The 18,688-nt window shown below is 37.6% G+C and overlaps 1 pseudogene; it reads right to left on the bottom strand.

Moving 5' to 3' along the window:
- Window positions 1-392: 392 nt before the first annotated feature.
- Window positions 393-15,912, bottom strand: LOC129892987 (cysteine-rich receptor-like protein kinase 4; annotated as a pseudogene).
- Between the last annotated feature and the right edge of the window lie 2,776 nt (window positions 15,913-18,688).

The following is an 18,688-nucleotide window of genomic DNA, read 5'->3' as shown; positions in this document are numbered from 1 at the left end:
TGAGGTAGAGAAATTATTTCCAAAAGACCCTCAACTCAAAAGAGAAGTATATGACGCTGGATTTTGAGAGAAGAGACAGTAAAGTAGCAAAATACAAAACAAATACAATAACAGATAATAATATACATCAAAGAACAAAAAATTACACAATAACTAAATTATACTATTAAAAGGACAAGAGGGGAGAAGGAGGCTAGCCCACTCCTTCTCCCACTCACATGAAATGCGACAGAAGAAGTAAATAACCTTTACACTATCAAGTCACCGATAAATATAATCAGTGTCCATAAATAACTGGAATTCGTAATTTCAAAAACAAGACAAACTAATTACCTATTAATTAGGTTAAAATAAATTAATAAAATAAAAATTCGTTACACTATCAGTGTATATCATCGCGCAACCAATAGTGTAATTGTTGCATTGTCAACATCTATTTCTCCATTTGGAATATTGTCAACTTGATCTTCATCTTCTCTCGTAGAAAATGCAGGCCTCTTAGGGGAGTTGATGACTACATTTTCAATGTTTTTGAACATAGATGAAATTTCCAACATTGTAGGCCTGTCCAATGGATTTCTTTGGACACATAATAATGCAATTTGCATGCATTTCAATAGTTTACAAGAATATGTTGTATCATCAAGTGATTGATCCATAAATTCCATGCCTTCACCATCTTTCCGCATCTCAAATGCCTGTATTATTATTTTATAATAAATTGTCAATAAAAGAGAAAAAGTTAAATCAAAGTATATTCATCTTTCTAATTATAATAAATAATAAATAATAAATAATACATTATCAGTGTAATTTTTATCTGTTTGACTAGGTTATTTGTCTTATTTTTCAGGTTATTAATCTCATATGGTATGTGTTTAGTACGGATCGTGAAGAAGTAATTTTTACTTGCTTTCTGATATTTTAGTAAGTAGAAAACAGTGTCGAAGACACTATATATAGAGGTGAGTGTAGGGGTAGGAGTGAGGGTGGGTCATGGGTAATGTAAATTTTTAAATATTATCAGTATATATAAGTTAAATCTCAATATAAAGTATACTGAAGTTATCACAACTCACATATTCAAGAAGATTTAAGTTGTCATTTGGACCATGTAGACATGTATTCTTCTGCCCACTTATGATTTGAAGAAGAAGAACTCCAAAACTGAAAACATCAGATTTTGTTGAATATCTGCCTTCAATTGCATATTCAGGTGGAATATAACCCCTGCAACACATTGTAAATGAATAATATTAGACGAGAAGGAGTTGTTTAGTGTGATCACGAAATTCGAGCTGTGGAATCAGTCAATGATGCTATATGCTTAGTATCAGGGTAAGCCGTCTGCATCACACTCCTTTGGTGTACCGACCTTTCCATCCCTAAACCCTACATGAACAAGATATGTTTCGTGCACCGAGCTTTTTTTAATCGATATATATAAATAAATTTAATTTTAAAATATATAAATATATATTATACTTACCTTGTTCCAACTATTCTTTTGGTATTTGCTTCAACTGCATCCTTCTTAAAAATTCTTGCCATTCCAAAGTCAGAGATCTTTGGTTTCAAAGTCAGCAAATTCTTGTACAAAACATCAGAAAAAAAATACGGAAAAAGACAGCGGTGCTATCACTGAGGAAATACAAAAAAAGGGCAGCCGGGTGCACTAAAGCTCCCGCTATGCGCGGGGTCCGGAGAAGGGCCTGACCACAAGGGTCTATTGTACGCAGCCTTGCCTTGCATTTCTGCCAGAGACTGTTTCCAAGGCTTGAACCCGTGACCTCCTGGTCACATGACAGCAACTTTACCAGTTACTCCAAGGCAATACTGAGGAAATACAAGAAAACTGGAAAAGAATATGGGTACTAACATTGTGGTTCTGCATCAACATGATACTCTTCACTTGGAAGTTCCAACAATTTAAAAGAAAATCAGCATTTCAGATCATGGGTTATTGCGTTTGCATGGCTAAAGGTGCAGGGGAGACTCTTAAGTTCAACATGGCTCTGGTTCTTTTTCCTGTATGCAGAAGAACTCTTACTAAGCTTAGAGAAACTTTCCTTGGTTCAATATTTCCCTTTGATGATAACATCAATTTCCACAAGATAATTGCATTGGGAATTGCTATCGCGACGTTTATTCATGCACTTTTCCATACCAGATGCAATTTTGTGAAACTAACATCATGTCCACAGAGTAAATTTTTATGACATTTCTTGGAAGCAACTTCGACTACCACCAACGGAGTTACTTGGACCTGGTGGCGTCTATTCCAGGCGTAACAGGCATTCTGATGACACTTTTCATGCTTTTCTCCTTCACATTGGCTACACATTCGTTCAGAAGGAATGTCATCAAATTGCCATGGCCATTCCGTCATTTAGCAGGATTTAACGCGTTTTGGTATGCACATCATCTTCTGGTCCTCGTCTACATCCTCTTGATCCTCCACGGCTACTTCATATACCTTACAAAAGAATGGTACAAAAAAAGGGTATGTATGTTCACTTAGAAGAAATCCAACTACTGCATAACTTGAAAAATGAACATCAACCATGTTGTTTCGATATGATTATGGGCATTTAGTTTGTTGACATTCAAGATCAATTTTATCAATCAAACTAGTGATGATGATTGAGCAATCAGAAATATCTTTGTTCTGCAGACATGGATGTATCTTGCAGATCCAGTACTTGCGTATGCTACGGAAAGAATTCTCATTCGTCTACGAGCACAGCTACAATGTCAATATCATAAAGGTTTTAGCTTCAAACAAGTTTTATGTCAATTCATCAACTTTTATCATTTGAAAAAACTTCCTAAATTTAGCTTTGTTTTGATACTAAAAATTGCAGGCTGTCACATATACAGGGAATGTACTAGCATTATACATGAGTAAACCTCCAGGATTCAAGTATAAGAGTGGAATGTACGTTTTTGTGAAATGTCCAGATATATCAACCTTTGAATGGTAAACGAAAAAAATTTGGTTGGTTGCTTTCATGACACTTTAAAGTGCAATGAAAGAGTTGGCTAGTTTATGTTGTAACGTGACAAGTTGGCTGAGCTAACAATGTATTTTGTGATGGAACGAATATGATTTCTCAACTGTTAATTAAAATATTTTGGATTTAAGCCGAATAAAAATGTATCCTTGTATAGAGCATTTTTTATTTTAAGGATCTTACGTGATGCGAAAAAAGATAAAGCAGGCCTCAAAGCTAGTACAAAATATTGAGTGGTAACCATAAGAAGAAAACCATGAACCATGGCTCAACTCGGCCTTACGCTATATTCTGTTTGACCAAACTTCCGGCCAATACATGTTTAGACTTAGAATTATTTTTGTGAGAAGTACTTTTAGGGGGAATCCGTTTGTGACTAACCATTTTGACAAGCACATTTGTAACTTGGTCAATATTTCAAAAATGCTTCCCAGAAAAACTATCGTTTTTAACTTTTGAAAAACATGTTATGCTATTATTCAAAAATACTTATTTTCTAAAATAAATGTTTTCAAAAGAAAAAATATAGTAACAATTTTGGCTTTTCAAAAACATGGCCAAACAGATTATAAATTTATTTCGCAAAAAAATGATTAAAAAATTGTTGAAACTTTTCATTCTTTATGTACCTGGTAAACAGGTCCATATCCACCTCTTCCAAGCTCATTTTCAACTGAAAAATTATTTGTAGCTTCCTTCATCTCATCAAAACTGAATATTTGCAAAGTCCTAGTTTCTTCATCTTCTTTTTCTTCATTATTTTTGCTACCAATGTTGTTCCTTGGTATTGTTTCTGTATTCAATCAAACACAAACACATACACATAATGTGATGAATACAAAATGAAATCATAAAGATAACTTTTTTTTATAACAGACAAGTAAGAAAAGAATGACACGTAAATAGAACATTCATCAGAGAGTAACAAATTAAAGAATTACCTTGAAGTTCAAGTACTTTTCTCCTTTGAAGACACCATAGTGTAAGTACAAGCACAAACAACAACATCAATAAAGATCCCACTGGAATCGCAATGAGAATCAATCGATTGAGTTTTTTCTTCTTTTGATCAATATTTTCTCCAACTTGTCTATTTTCAACTTCTAACAATGGGGAAAATCCAACAAATTGTTGAGACATTTCATACATAAACCAAGAATTGAATAACAAATTAATGAATCATGTAACTATTCGAGCCTATGAGATACAAGAATTGAGATGTGTCATACTCTGATACCATTATATAGTAAACATCCAAAAAACCAACTCATGAGGTGAAAATCGCCTCAAACCATATCAAGAATTAGAGACTAGATCACCTATCCATAATTGATGTAGGAATCTTGATGTAACACCCCCCAAAATTCTTCACTAGGATTAGAACCCTTCTTCGTATACGTGTAGGATCGAACCCGACTATTGTGAAGTGTATGCATAAGCTAGGATGAGTTCCCAAGCAATTGAAGAGTGTTAGAGGTTATGTGGGGTCATAAAGGACCCCTAGAACCAAGCTAAGTCCAAAGAATTCGTCTTGGCTAAGTTTTAGAATGAGTTCGTATAAGGGGTCAACTTCTAACGACCATATCTTCTGAAATATGATGATCTGGGTGGCCCATGACCTATTAAATGAAAGGTCTTCGATTTTTCTTTCCAACGCCACCAATATTGTAATTTTTAGAGTTCGGAGTCAAAAGTTATAACTCTCCTAAGACGGACTAGTACTGCAGGAATTTCAGGTCTGGGTGGCAACTGCTGGAAACCTGGGCTTGGCGCCGCAGTGGCGCGACACGCCACTATCGCGCCAGGAACAAACCTCAGTAGTTTGGTCCCTGGCGCGGTGCGCCACTACGAGGTGTGCAGGGTTTTAAAGCCTATTTTCCAGAACCTAAAAAATATGGGCTTAGCGCTATAAGGGCGCGACGCGCCACTATCGCGCCACAAAACAGCCTCAGTAGTTTGGTCCTTGGCGTGACGCGCCACTATTAGATGTGCAGGTTTTAAGCCTAAATTCAACTTGGCGCCGTAGTGACACGACGCGCCACTATCGCGCCAGGAGCGTTTTAGCCTGTTTTCTAGATTTTTGGAGAAAGGGCAATTTGGATATTTTTCCAAATTATATATACATCTGCCTTGGGACGATTTGGACCATTATTTAAGTCTCTTTCTCTCTCTAAAAGCCCTAGAAATTTCCCTCTCTTCTTCTTCTTCTCCATTTCCAACAAGGATTACTTCAAGAACTTCAAGATTCAAGCTTTCCATTGAAGACCCAATATCAAGGTTTTCTTCAAAGTCTTCACTAAGGTATGTAAGGCTATTCAAAGCATGGGTTGAGTCCACCCATGTGCCCTACATCTTCTTTGAAATTGATTGTTCATAAGAATGAAGTTTATTGATAGAGTTAGGTCCAAATAGGTCCTTTTCATCTATTACCCTAATTTCTATTATGTTGATGTTGGGGAGTCAAGAAAGTGATGTGCTACATGTTGGTATGAGTTGGTTGAGATGAGAGGTCGATCATATATTGTTAATTTCTTAACTATGTTGAGTATGTTAAATGTTAACTTTCTTAAATATGTTGTTTATCTGGAATTGTTGATTTAAAACCTTGGAGTTGTGATGAGTCCCAAAAGATTTGTTAAATGAATAGAGGAACGATTGGATAGGTTTGTATGTTGTTATATATGCATATTTAATCTACTCTTGAAAGATATGATTGGGATTGATCGGATAGTATGATTGAGAGAGGTTTGATTGTGATAGAGTTGATGAGTTGACAAGGTTGTAAAATGAGACTTATCGATATGATTTGATTGAGTTGATTGGATGGAGTTTTATGAGCATTGAGTCTTGGGAGGAGTATCGAGCACCGAATCGGGTAAGAGTAGGTAATAACTCGAATCCAATAACTACGTCGCAAACGTAAGAGGGGATTGAACCGTTAAAGTCGAATGATTCCCCAAAATTATTGTCCTGATATTATAGGACTTGGTTGGATTGGATCCATGATTGGTTGATTCGTTCATACCTTGGCAAAGTATGAACGGACGTGGTAACAACGTCGTTTTGTTGTACTGTCACTGGCTCATAAGTGATGGTTGTCGGATAAGAGAAACTCCCATATAGGTCTTGATAGTACTCTGAGTCGGATTGAGTTGAATGGTATGTGATTGGTCCCGTCTAAACCATATTCTTGTTTAGACTTAGGACGCTTGATTGAGTTGTTCTCCTTTCTGAGTTGAGTTTCCGAATTGGTTTGATTCTTTCTGATGTTATTTCATTCGGCCATTTTACATACTCGTACATTCCATGTACTGACGCCATTTGACCTGCATCGTTTTATGATGCAGAGACAGGTACTAGAGATCATCAACTGACGCACCGTTGAAGATCTCCCCACTTTCAGCTAGTTGGTGAGTCCTCTCAGTTTCCGGAGGATACCAAGATTATCTTTATAGCTTTGTTTTGTTTCCTTTATTTTGATTGTTGGTAGCCATGGACTTGTCATTGGCACCTCCTGGATTGTTGATAGAGGCTTCATAGACTAGAGTGTGGGAATGATGAGTCGTTCGTTTGACTAGTTTTATTCTAGCTGATTATTGGTTTGATAATTGTTTGGCCTTTGGCCCTATATTATGGATAGTATTCCTATAATTGAGTCTTCCGCCGATAAAATGTGAATGAATGAAAGTGTGACTGGACCAAGTGGTTCGCTTGAAGGACAGAAATAGCTTTTGAGTGTCGGCCACACCTAGAGTACCCTCTCGGGGCGTGACAAATATGGTATCAGAGCATAGAGTTCAAGAGTCCTAGGGAGTCTATGAAGCCATGTCTAGTAGAGTCTTGCTTATGGATGTGTTGTGCACCACACTTATAATCAAGAGGCTATAAGACATTAAGAATTGTTTCACTTCTTTCATACTCTAAATTCGTGCGATAGAGTTAAACTCTATAAATATCCCTTTCTAATTCGTGCGTTTATACGTTATAGATAATGCCTCCGAAATATAGTGCTAGCCAGAGAAATGCTAATAACGCAGAGATGCCACAGTCAGAGGTACGCCCATCGAGGGCTAGGGGCCGACCTGCGAGGTATGCAGAGGCACCTCAAATGCCTACTACTCCGCCTGCACTAACTTCGTAAGCTGATTTTCGAGGAGCAATTGCTATGCTCACTCAACTAGTGGCTACCCGAAATGGTAACCAGAGTTCGCCAACTCTTAGTTCTAGTTCCCAAGAGCAGTCTGCTGCCACCAGAATTAGAGATTTTCTAAGAATGAATCCACCGGCATTCACGGGGTCTAAGGTTGATGAAGACCCCCAAAATCTTATTGATGAGATGTGGAAGATCCTGAAAGCTATGCATGCTACGGAGATCGAGGGGGTTGAGTTGGTGTCTTATCAACTCAAAGATGTGGAAAACATTTGGTATAACCAATGGGAATAAGGTAGAGGTGAGGATGTTGAACCTGCTATGTGGGATGAGTTTGAGGGAGCCTTTCTTGACCATTTCTTTCCCAGAGAATTGAGGGAAGCGAAGGTGGAAGAGTTTGTGAATCTGAAACAAGAAAGTATGACCGTAAAGGAGTATAGTTTAAAGTTCATCCATCTGTCCATATATGCTCTAGAGATGATCCCAGATATGAGGTCGAAGATGAGGAAATTTGTCTCCGGTTTGGGAAGACATGTGAAGAAGAAGTGCAAAGCAGCATTGTTAATCTCCGACATGGATATTTCAATATTAATGATGTACGCTCAACAAGTGGAGGATGAGAAGAGGAAAAACAGAGAGGAGCATCTGAGCAAAAAGGCAAAATCAGCGGGGCATGAGAATGAACACAGGCAAAACAAAGGCAACAGGTCCTTCTTCCAGAAGAGGCCTTCCAACTATGCCTCATCTACCGCTAGTGCACCTATGCCGCAGAACAGGTATGATCGACAGGGACAGAGTCTCCAGAATTTCAAACCCCAGGGTTTTCAATCCCAGGCTAGCGTGGGTCAAGGTTCGCAAGGGAAGCCACCATGCGGCAAGTGCGGTAAGCTCCACTTGGGGGAGTGCAGAGCGGGAAGGGTTGGTTGTTATAAATGCAGGCAAATGGACCATTTTCAGAAGGAGTATCCAATATGGGGGAACAGAGCCCACTATTCTACCACCACACCACCAGCTAGAGGTAATTAGAGGGGCATTACTTCAGGTACGAGCAGAGGTACAAACCGTTAATATTCCATGGGTAGTCACCAAGATTAGGAAGACTCCCAAACGTCGTGACGGGTATGATTCAAGTCTTTTCTCTTGACTGTTATGTTTTGATGGATCCAGGTGCCACATTATCTTTTGTGACTCCTTACGTGGCAAGTAAATTCAATAGAATTCCTGAATGTCTTCGTAAGCCTTTCTGCGTAGCTACTTCTGTCGGTAATTATGTCTTAGCTGAGAAAGTCTATAGAAGTTGCACTGTGTCAATCCATTACAGGGATACCTTGGCTGACTTAGTTGAGTTGGACATGGTTGACTTTGATGTGATCCTTGGCATAGACTGGCTTTATGTCTGTTATGCCTCTATTGATTGTAGGACTCAGACTGTCAAGTTCAAATTCCCGAATGAGGCTGTCATAGAGTAAAAGGGTAGTCCTGTCATGCCTAAGGGTAAGTTTATTTCATACCTTAGGGCCAGAAATCTAATCTCGAAAGGGTGTATTTATCACATTGTCCGAGTGAAAGATGACAAGGTTGAGTCTCCATCCCTTGAGTCGGTTCCGATTGTCAATGAGTTTCCTGATGTCTTTCTTGAAGATCTGCCTAGAGTCCTTCCTGATAGGAAGATCGACTTTGGGATTGATGTTCTTCCTGATACCTAGCCTATCTCAATCCCTCCATATAGAATGGCTCCGGCTGAGTTAAAAGAGTTGAAAGAACAGTTGAAGGACTTGTTAGATAAGGGATTCATTAGGCCGAGTGTCTCACTATGGGGTGCTCCGGTCCTATTTGTGCGAAAGAAAGATGGATCCCTTAGAATGTGTATTGACTACAGGCAGCTAAATAAGGTCACCATAAAGAACAAATACCCTCTCCTCAGAATAGACGACTTATTTGATCAACTTCAGGGTGCCACCTATTTCTCAAAGATAGACCTAAGATCGGGCTACCATTAGTTGAAGGTGAGGGAGTGTGATATCCCAAATATAGCTTTTTGGACCCGTTATGGCCACTTTGAATTTTTGGTCATGTCCTTTGGATTGATTAATGCCCCCACAGCTTTTATGGATCTCATGAACCGAGTATTTAAACCATACCTTGATATGTTTGTGATTGTATTCATAGATGATATTTTGGTTTACTCCAAGAATGAGGAGGAGCACGCCTATCATCTTAGAGTCGTCTTGCAAACTTTGAAAGACCAGGTGTTGTATGCAAAATTCTCCAAATGTGAATTTTGGCTTGCATCAGTGGCTTTTCTCGGCCACATCATATCTGGAGATGGTATTCAGGTTGATACTCAGAAGATTGAGGCAGTGAAAAATTAGCTCAGACCCACATCCCCGACAGAGATAAGAAGCTTCTTGGGTTTGGCTGGCTATTATCGAAGGTTGTAGAGGGATTTTCATCCATATCATCACCATTGACCAAGCTGACCCAAAAGAAGGCTAAGTTCTAATGGTCCGATGCTTGTGAGGAGAGTTTCCAGAAATTGAAGACCAAGCTAACCACTGCTTCTGTTCTAACTTTGCCCGATGGGACAGAGGGTTTTGTGATCTATTGTGATGTATCTAGGATCGGTTTGGGCTGTGTGTTGATGCAGAGGGGAAAAGTGATAGCTTATGCTTCAAGACAGCTTAAGATTCATGAGAAAGATTACCCAACTCATGACCTTGAGCTGGCAGCTGTGGTATTTGCTCTTAAAATTTGGCGCCACTATTTGTATGGAGTGCATGTTGACGTGTTCACCGATCATAAGAGTTTACAATACGTCTTCAGCCAGAAGGAACTCAATCTGAGGCAAAGGAGATGGCTCGAGCTACTCAAAGACTACCATCCAAGTAAAGCTAATGTTGTTGCTGATGCTCTTAGCAGGTTGTTTATGGGTAGCATTGCCCATATAGAGGAGGAAATGAAAGAATTGGCGAATGAGGTACATAGGTTAGCTCGATTGGGAGTTCGTCTTGAAGAGGCACATGAAGGTGGAGTTAGTGTTCAGGATGGGTCTGCATCCTCGCTTGTGGCAGAGGTAAAGGAGAAACAAGACCAAGATCCCATCCTTCTCCAGTTGAAGAAAGTTGTTCACAAGCAAGAGGTGATGGTTTTTACCAAAGGGGGAGATGGTGTGTTGAGGTACCAAAATAGTTTGTGTGTCCCAAATATTGATGATGTACGAGAAATAATTATGGCCGAAGTGCATAGTTCTAGATACTCTATTCATCCTGGCTCTACAAAGATGTACCATGACTTGAGGAAAGTTTATTGGTGGAGTGGAATGAAGAGAGATATCGCGGAATTTGTTTCCAAGTGTCTGAATTGCCAATAGGTTAAAGTTGAGCATCAAAGGCCATGTAGGTTAGTTCAAAATATAGAAATTCTAGAATAGAAGTGGAAAATGATCAACATGTACTTTATTACGGGATTGCCGAGGTCCCAAAAGCAACATGACTCGATTTGGGTGATTGTGGATAGAATAACGAAATCAGCTCACTTCTTGGCAGTTAAGACTACTGACACCGCAGAAGATTATGCAAAATTATACATTCAGGAGATCGTTAGATTGCACGGGGTTCCCCTGTCTATCATCTCAGATCGAGGAGCTCAGTTCACTTCCCAATTTTGGAAATCCTTCCAAAAGGGACTGGGTTCCAAGGTGAATCTTAGTACGACTTTTCACCCCCAGACAAATGGCCAAGCAGAGCGCACCATCTAGACATTGGAGGATATGTTGAGGGCATGTGTACTTGACTTCAAAGGAAATTAGGATGATCACTTACCTCTCATAGAGTTTGCATATAATAATAGCTATCATATAAGCATTCAAATGGCTCCTTATGAAGCTTTGTATGGAAGGAGGTGTAGATCACCAATTGGGTGGTTTGAAGTTGGTGAAGCTGAGTTGATTGGGCCTAATTTTGTTCACCAATCCATGGAGAAGGTGAGAGTTATTCAAGATAGGCTAAAGACAGCCCAAAGCTATCAAAAATCTTACTCCAATGTGAGGATGAGAGACTTAGAGTTCGAAGTGGATGATTAGGTGTACTTGAAAGTATCACCCATGAAGGGCATCATGAGGTTTGTAAGGAAGGGAAAGCTTAGTCCTCGATACATTGGTCCTTACCAGGTTGTGAAGAGGATAGGGAGTGTCGCTTATGAATTGGAGTTACCCTCGGAGCTAGCCGCCATTCATCCGGTATTTCATGTTTCGATGTTGAAGAAATCCTTGGGCAATCCCTCGTTAGTAGTCCCCATTGATAGTATTGGAGTTAAGGATAGCTTGTCCTATGAAGAGGTTCTGATCCAAATTTTTGATCGCCAAGTTCGCAAATTAAGGAACAAAGATATCACCTCAGTCAAAGACCTTTGGAGAAATCAATTGGTTGACGAAGCCACATGGGAGGCGGAGGGAGATATGAAATCAAAATATCCGCATCTATTCGTGCCTACCGATGAAAATATCAAAGGTAATGTTCATTTTCTTGACTTGAATTCGTTTGTGCATTTTGAGTTTGGATAGTAATTATTTTAAGAATTTGATTGGTTGCATGACTGAATTCTGATTGTGATTTGTACCCCGAGTCCATCCTTGGTTTACTCGTCATTCGAGGACGAATGATCCCAAGGGGGAGATAGTATAACACCCCCCAAAATTCTTCACTAGGATTCGAACCCTTCTTCGTAAACGTGTAGGATCAAACCCGACTATTGTGAAGTGTATGCATGAGTTAGGATGAGTTCCCAAGGAATTGAAGAGTGTTAGAGGTGATGTGGGGTCATAAAGGACCCCTAGAACCAATCTAAGTCAAAAGAATTCATCTTGGCTAAGTTTTAGAATGAGTTCGTATAAAGGGTCAACTTCTAATGACCATATCTTCGGAAATATGATGATCTGGGTGGCCCATGACCTATTAAATCAAAGGTCTTCGAGTCTTTTTTTCAACACTGCCAAGATTGTAATTTTTAGAGTTTAGAGTCAAAAGTTATAATTCTCCTAAGACGGAATAGTACTGCAGGAATTTCAGGCCTGGGTGACAACTGCTAGAAACCTGAGCTTGGCGCCGCAGTGGCGCGATGCGCCACTATCGTGCCAAGAACAAACCTCAGTAGTTTGGTCCCTGGCGCGGTGTGCCACTACGAGGTGTGCAAGGTTTTTAAGCCTATTATCCAGAACCCAGAAAATATGGGCTTGGCGCTATAAGGGCGCGACGCGCCACTATCGCACCACAAAACAGCCTCAATATTTTGGTCCTTGGCGTGACACGCCACTATCAGATATGCAGGTTTTAAGCCTAAATTTGACTTAGCGCTGCAGTGGCGCGACGCGCCACTATCACGCCAGGAGCGTTTTAGCCTGTTTTCTAGATTTTTGGAGAAAGGACAATTTGGGTATTTTTCCAAATTATATATACATCTGCCTTGGGACGATTTCGACCATTATTTAAGTCTCTTTCTCTCTCTAAAAGCCCTAGAAATTTCCCTCTCTTCTTCTTCTTCTCCATTTCCAACAAGGATTACTTCAAAAACTTCAAGATTCAAGCTTTCCATTGAAGACCCAATATCAAGGTTTTTTTCAAAGTCTTCACTAAGGTATGTAAGGCTATTCAAAGCATGGGTTGAGTCCACCCATGTGCCCTACATCTTCTTTGAAATTGATTGTTCATAAGAATGAAGTTTATTGATAGAGTTAGGTCCAAATAGGTCCTTTTCATCTATTACCCTAATTTCTATTATGTTGATGTTGGGGAGTCAAGAAAGTGATGTGCTACATGTTGGTATGAGTTGGTTGAGATGAGAGGTCGATCATATATTGTTAATTTCTTAACTATGTTGAGTATGTTAAATGTTAACTTTCTTAAATATGTTGTTTATCTGGAATTATTGATTTAAAACCTTGGAGTTGTGATGAGTCCCAAAAGATTTGTTAAATGAATAGAGGAACGATTGGATAGGTTTGTATGTTGTTATATATGCATATTTAATCTACTCTTGAAAGATATGATTGGGATTGATCGGATAGTATGATTGAGAGAGGTTTGATTGTGATAGAGTTGATGAGTTGACAAGGTTGTAAAATGAGACTTATCGATATGATTTGATTGAGTTTATTGGATGGAGTTTTATGAGCATTGAGTCTTGGGAGGAGTATCGAGCACCGAATCGGGTAAGAGTAGGTAATAACTCGAATCCAATAACTACGTCGCAAACGTAAGAGGGGATTGAACCGTTAAAGTCGAATGCTTCCCCAAAATTATTGTCCTGACATTATAGGACTTGGTTGGATTGGATCCATAATTGGTTGATTCGTTCATACCCTGGCAAAGTATGAACGGACGCGGCAACAACGTCGGTTTGTTGTATTATCACTGGCTCATAAGTGATGGTTGTCGGATAAGAGAAACTCCCATATAGGTCTTGATAGTACTCTGAGTCGGATTGAGTTAAATGGTATGTGATTGGTCCCGTCTAAACCATATTCTTGTTTAGACTTAGGACACTTGATTGAGTTGTTCTCCTTTCTGAGTTGAGTTTCCGAATTGGTTTGATTCTTTCTGATGTTGTTTCATTCGGCCATTTTACATACTCGTACATTCCATGTACTGACGCCATTTGACCTGCATCGTTTCATGATGTAGAGACAGGTACTAGAGATCATCAACCGACGCACCGTTGAAGATCTCCCCACTTTCAGATAGTTGGTGAGTCCTCCCAGTTTCCGGAGGATACCAAGATTATCTTTATAGCTTTGTTTTGTTTCCTTTATTTTGATTGTTGATAGCCATGGACTTGTCATTGGCACCTCCTGGATTGTTGATAGAGGCTTCATAGACTAGAGTGTGGGAATGATGAGTCGTTCGTTTGACTAGTTTTATTCTAGCTGATTATTGGTTTGATAATTGTTTGGCCTTTGGCCCTATATTATGGATAGTATTCCTATAATTGAGTCTTTCGCCGATTGAATGTGAATGAATGAAAGTGTGACTGGACCAGGTGGTTCGCTTGAAGGCCAGAAATGGCTTTCGAGTGCCGGCCACGCCTAGGGTACCCCCCGGGGCGTGACACTTGACACTCCTCACGAGCCCGAACCTACCAACTGGAGTTGGACAACATAATATGAGGGTCCAACATCAGGCAATCAAGAATTGAGATGTGTATGACTCAGATACCATTATAAGTAATGGACGTCTGACCTAACTCAATCTAAAAACATTTTCATCATGAGGTGAGAATCACCCAAAACCATATCAAGAGACTAAATCACACAAATGTGGGAATTCTGACACCCTCACACACTCAAACCTAACAACTAGAGTACAGACAACATAATATAAGGGCCTAACATCAGGCAATCAAGAATTCAGATGAGCCTATGATATAATAATAAAATATAGACTTTGGGACTAACTCAATCCTAAAATCTCACTCATGATCAAATAAGAATTGCCCAAAATCATATAAAGAGACCAAATCAATCATCCACGATCAAGTGACAATTTTGACACTATAGAATACAGAATACCTAAAGCGGAAAAAAAATTTAATTCGTTACCACCTGCAGCAGCCTGAGAAAGAATAGAATTCTAGTCATATGAAACTTGCCATGCCACATAGCCCTTCAAATTCTTCTCTTTTGCATAGGAAACTTTGGTTTTCACTGCCTCAACATCATCAAAACCAACCCAACTTTTACCAATAGAGACATAATTCATCACATAAGTTGAATTATAAGATGAATTATTAGCGCGATATTTTATCATATCTCTCTTGATAATATTGAAATTCAACACACCATCAGTACTCGTGAATGGCTCATTTTCAGCTTCAGTACTAGACAGAGAATCTTCAGGCCCTGGCCCTGTTCCTGCCGCGCCAATTTGGTTATTTTTTGGACTAACCAATGTCCATACATAGCCAAAAAATGGCAATCCCAACACAATTTTTTCACTAGGAAAACCAGATTTGATCCAAAAATTAATCCCATAATCAGTGTTCAAATTACTAGTTGAATCATACAATGCTGCAACAGGGGATGTGTTATTTGTTGTCCCTGGATTATAGTAATCAAATGCAAAAACATGTATCCAATCCAAGTTTTCCTTCATTACCTCAATTGGAAAAGTCAAATCTTGAATCCATGGTGTGTATTGACCTGCCATGGTTAAAAAAGTCGCGTTTTTTTCGATTTCTTGGACTCATTGTCGCTAGCTACTCTCCAATCATACAAAAGGGTAGACAAATTAGATATTTCTTCTGATGTACTAGGCCAAATCCAGCAAAAATCAAGTCCATTGAAACCATAAAATCGCGCGAATTTTATCGATGATTCAATGAAGTATTTTCTTGAAGTGGAGTTATATGTGCTTGACATTACTAAGTGGAATGATTTTTCTTTTCCACTAATTGACAAAAGTGTTTTGAGGGATGGATTTTTCATCTTGACAATGTTATTGAAGTTTTTAATTTGATCATCATCTGATATTGTGACAATCATTCATTTGTTGTTGTGTTAAAGACAATATCAGCAAAGCCATGTATGATGTGTGTGTAAAGAGTTGAATTGATGCTTTGGATATTGGGAGGATTTATTGTGTCATATTGCCAATAACCAGCTTTTATCCATGTTTGATCTAATGCTATGGATTTGTATAGTTGGGATTGGAGAATTGTGAGGAAGAAAAGAAGAATGACAATGTTTTTGAATGCCATAGAAGAGATACAAAAAATGAAGTACATTAACTCATCAAACTTATATACATTGAGTCATTGACCACCAAGGTATAATGGTGAAGGGACCCCGCATTCCTGATCAAAGGTCTCGGGTTTAAGATCAGCGATTCCCCCTTCTGTGGGTCTTACGTGCCATAAATACAGATTAGTTGGATCCCAAAGTAGAAATTAGACACCCGTTGGAAAACAAAAATAAGTTTGAGTCATTGGCAATGGTTAGTAATTTTATTCTATCTCAGTGTAATTTAACATGTTATAATATATTTCGTGCTTTATTTTTCATGTGATTAGTTCTATTTTTGTACATTTATATCCCCTAGACATAAGAGAAGTATATGTTCAAATTTTAGGAGTGGTACTTTTGTATTATCTTTTTGAATCCCTTTATTAGAATTCCTAATTTTGCTATCGATGTTGCATAGACATAGAGGCGGATCATAATATAAACTTGATAAGTCACTATATTTTCAATGTGTGACACTTATATTTTATGAGATATACTCGTATCAGAAATAACCTTTTTATTTTTATGAGGTAAAGATAAAGTCTGCATACACTCTATTCTTTCTAGATACCATTTGTGAAATTCCATTGAATAAGTTGTTGTTGTTGTATCATCACAAGAAACCGCCTTAACTAGCACCGAAAAACACTTATATGTCATTGTTTTATGAGATACACTTATATTTCAGGCTTGAAATAAGGAGATTTGTGTATTGAGTGTATTTGTGACTAAACACAAACTCTTGGCTAGGGGTGACATAGTTTGGACCAATCCTAAATCCAGACCAAAATTAGAACTTTTTGGCTAGTTGGATTGAATTTTTGGATAATGGATTGAACTTTGAATTTTATTTTTTAAAATTTACGGATTTGGATTGGATATTCAAAAATTCAAAATTTTATATCTTATAGTCAATCTTGCCTATATTATATGTGCCCAACACTGATAAGTTCAATTTCTTAAGACCTAATCTATTAGTATCGTACCTTATTAACGTTATTATTATATTATTAAGTCCAATATGAAATTATTTATATAGGCGCGATAGAATGACCTCAATCCTTATAAATAGTAGAAAGCTATACATTATAAAAAATATTTCATAAGATGAATTGAGATTGTTAATTATTATGGTACGCGTTACAGACTCAAAAGTCAAAACTGAAAATTTGAAATACGCAAACCACTTAATCCAAACTAGAATTTTTCATTTTCAATTCAAATGACCTAAACGTCCACCCCTAGACTGGGTCATTTACGAATTGAATAGAGAAAATGACCTTTTTCAGATCATTTATTTATAAAAATAAAAAAAAACTACACCAAATAGACCCAATTGTGAAACTATTTATTCAAATTGGACCCAACCCAAACTATTTATCCTTAATGGACTCATGACCCAAACTATTTACCCTTTTACCCCACTTTCTCCTTTCTTATTTCGTGCATGATGTCGTCATGACATCATCATCATTTCTATGAATTAATCGTCTGTGATACTCCATTTGTATATTGATACCATAACGGTATCATATAGAACTGAACTTAATTTTCTATGATACTCCACCAGTATATTAATACTCTATAGGTATCATATAGGATTGGACTCTTTTTTAAGAAATAAAAATAAAACAACTAAAAGAAAATTATTAAAGTCAAAATTTTATTTATTAAACTCTAAACTAGTAAAAAAAAATATTTTTTGTGATACTATGTCGGTACATTGAGACTATATCAGTATCATATAAGACTAAAGTTAATCCTCTATGATACTCTGTCATTATATTAATACACTATCGATATCATATAGGATGGGCGTTGATGTCAGTATGACATTAGCACGCGAATTTTAAAATAAATTTATGTTATTTTAAAATAAAAAATATATGAAAGTAATGGAGTATTTAAGAGTAAATATTTTCTTTTTTGGGGTATAAGTGTTAATAGCCCTAAAAATAAAAATGTGTTATAAAAAGGTAATAAAAAATAAAATCATAACAAAATCAATTTTTTCAATAAATATTGGTCAACTTATATAAGTCGACTAACTTTCATTGGTGTCCACTTTAGTCAAACTTTTAATTTGATTTTGTTTTAATATTAAATCTCACGTGCTGCCGCAACGAGTGGTACGGCAAATCAATATTTAAAGTTGACTAAATAATGTCAACTACAACACTTGTACATTCCTTGAAAATAAACAAAAAATAAAATAGAATCATAGACAGATACAGTGACACGTCATTAAGTCCCTTTTTCAAGTATTATCAAAATAAAAATCAACAAATCGTTAGAACACTAATTTACAAACATAACAAAAAAAAATAGGAGATTAAAGATGGATAAAAGCACGTAGCTAAATAATAAAATTTATCGTTAATCGAAATTTAGCGATATGCATATATATAGTTTTAATTGATGGAACATGTCGTGGAGTTGACAATATAGGCTGAAGGATTAGATACACCCCAAAGTCTAAAAGAGTTTAGGTTGAACATGAGTGTACGACTAAGATAGAATTAAACCTTAGAGTGCAAGTTCAGGGAGGTAAATCACGTGACAGTTGTGGAAGTTAGAATTGACATCAAGTCATCCCCAAGTAGGAAAGTTCCAAGTATTTGGGGGTTGATAATCAAAGGTAATGGAGAGATTGATGGTACATCGTATTGGAGCAGGAGGAATTAAATGATAGGTCGCATACATTGTCTTGTGTGATATGAATACGTCATCAAGTCTTAAAGGTAATTAGGT

The sequence above is a fragment of the Solanum dulcamara genome, chromosome 6 (assembly GCF_947179165.1).
Source record: "Solanum dulcamara chromosome 6, daSolDulc1.2, whole genome shotgun sequence".
NCBI classification, from domain to species: Eukaryota; Viridiplantae; Streptophyta; class Magnoliopsida; order Solanales; family Solanaceae; genus Solanum; species Solanum dulcamara.
This window is presented reverse-complemented; position numbering and strand designations above follow the sequence as displayed.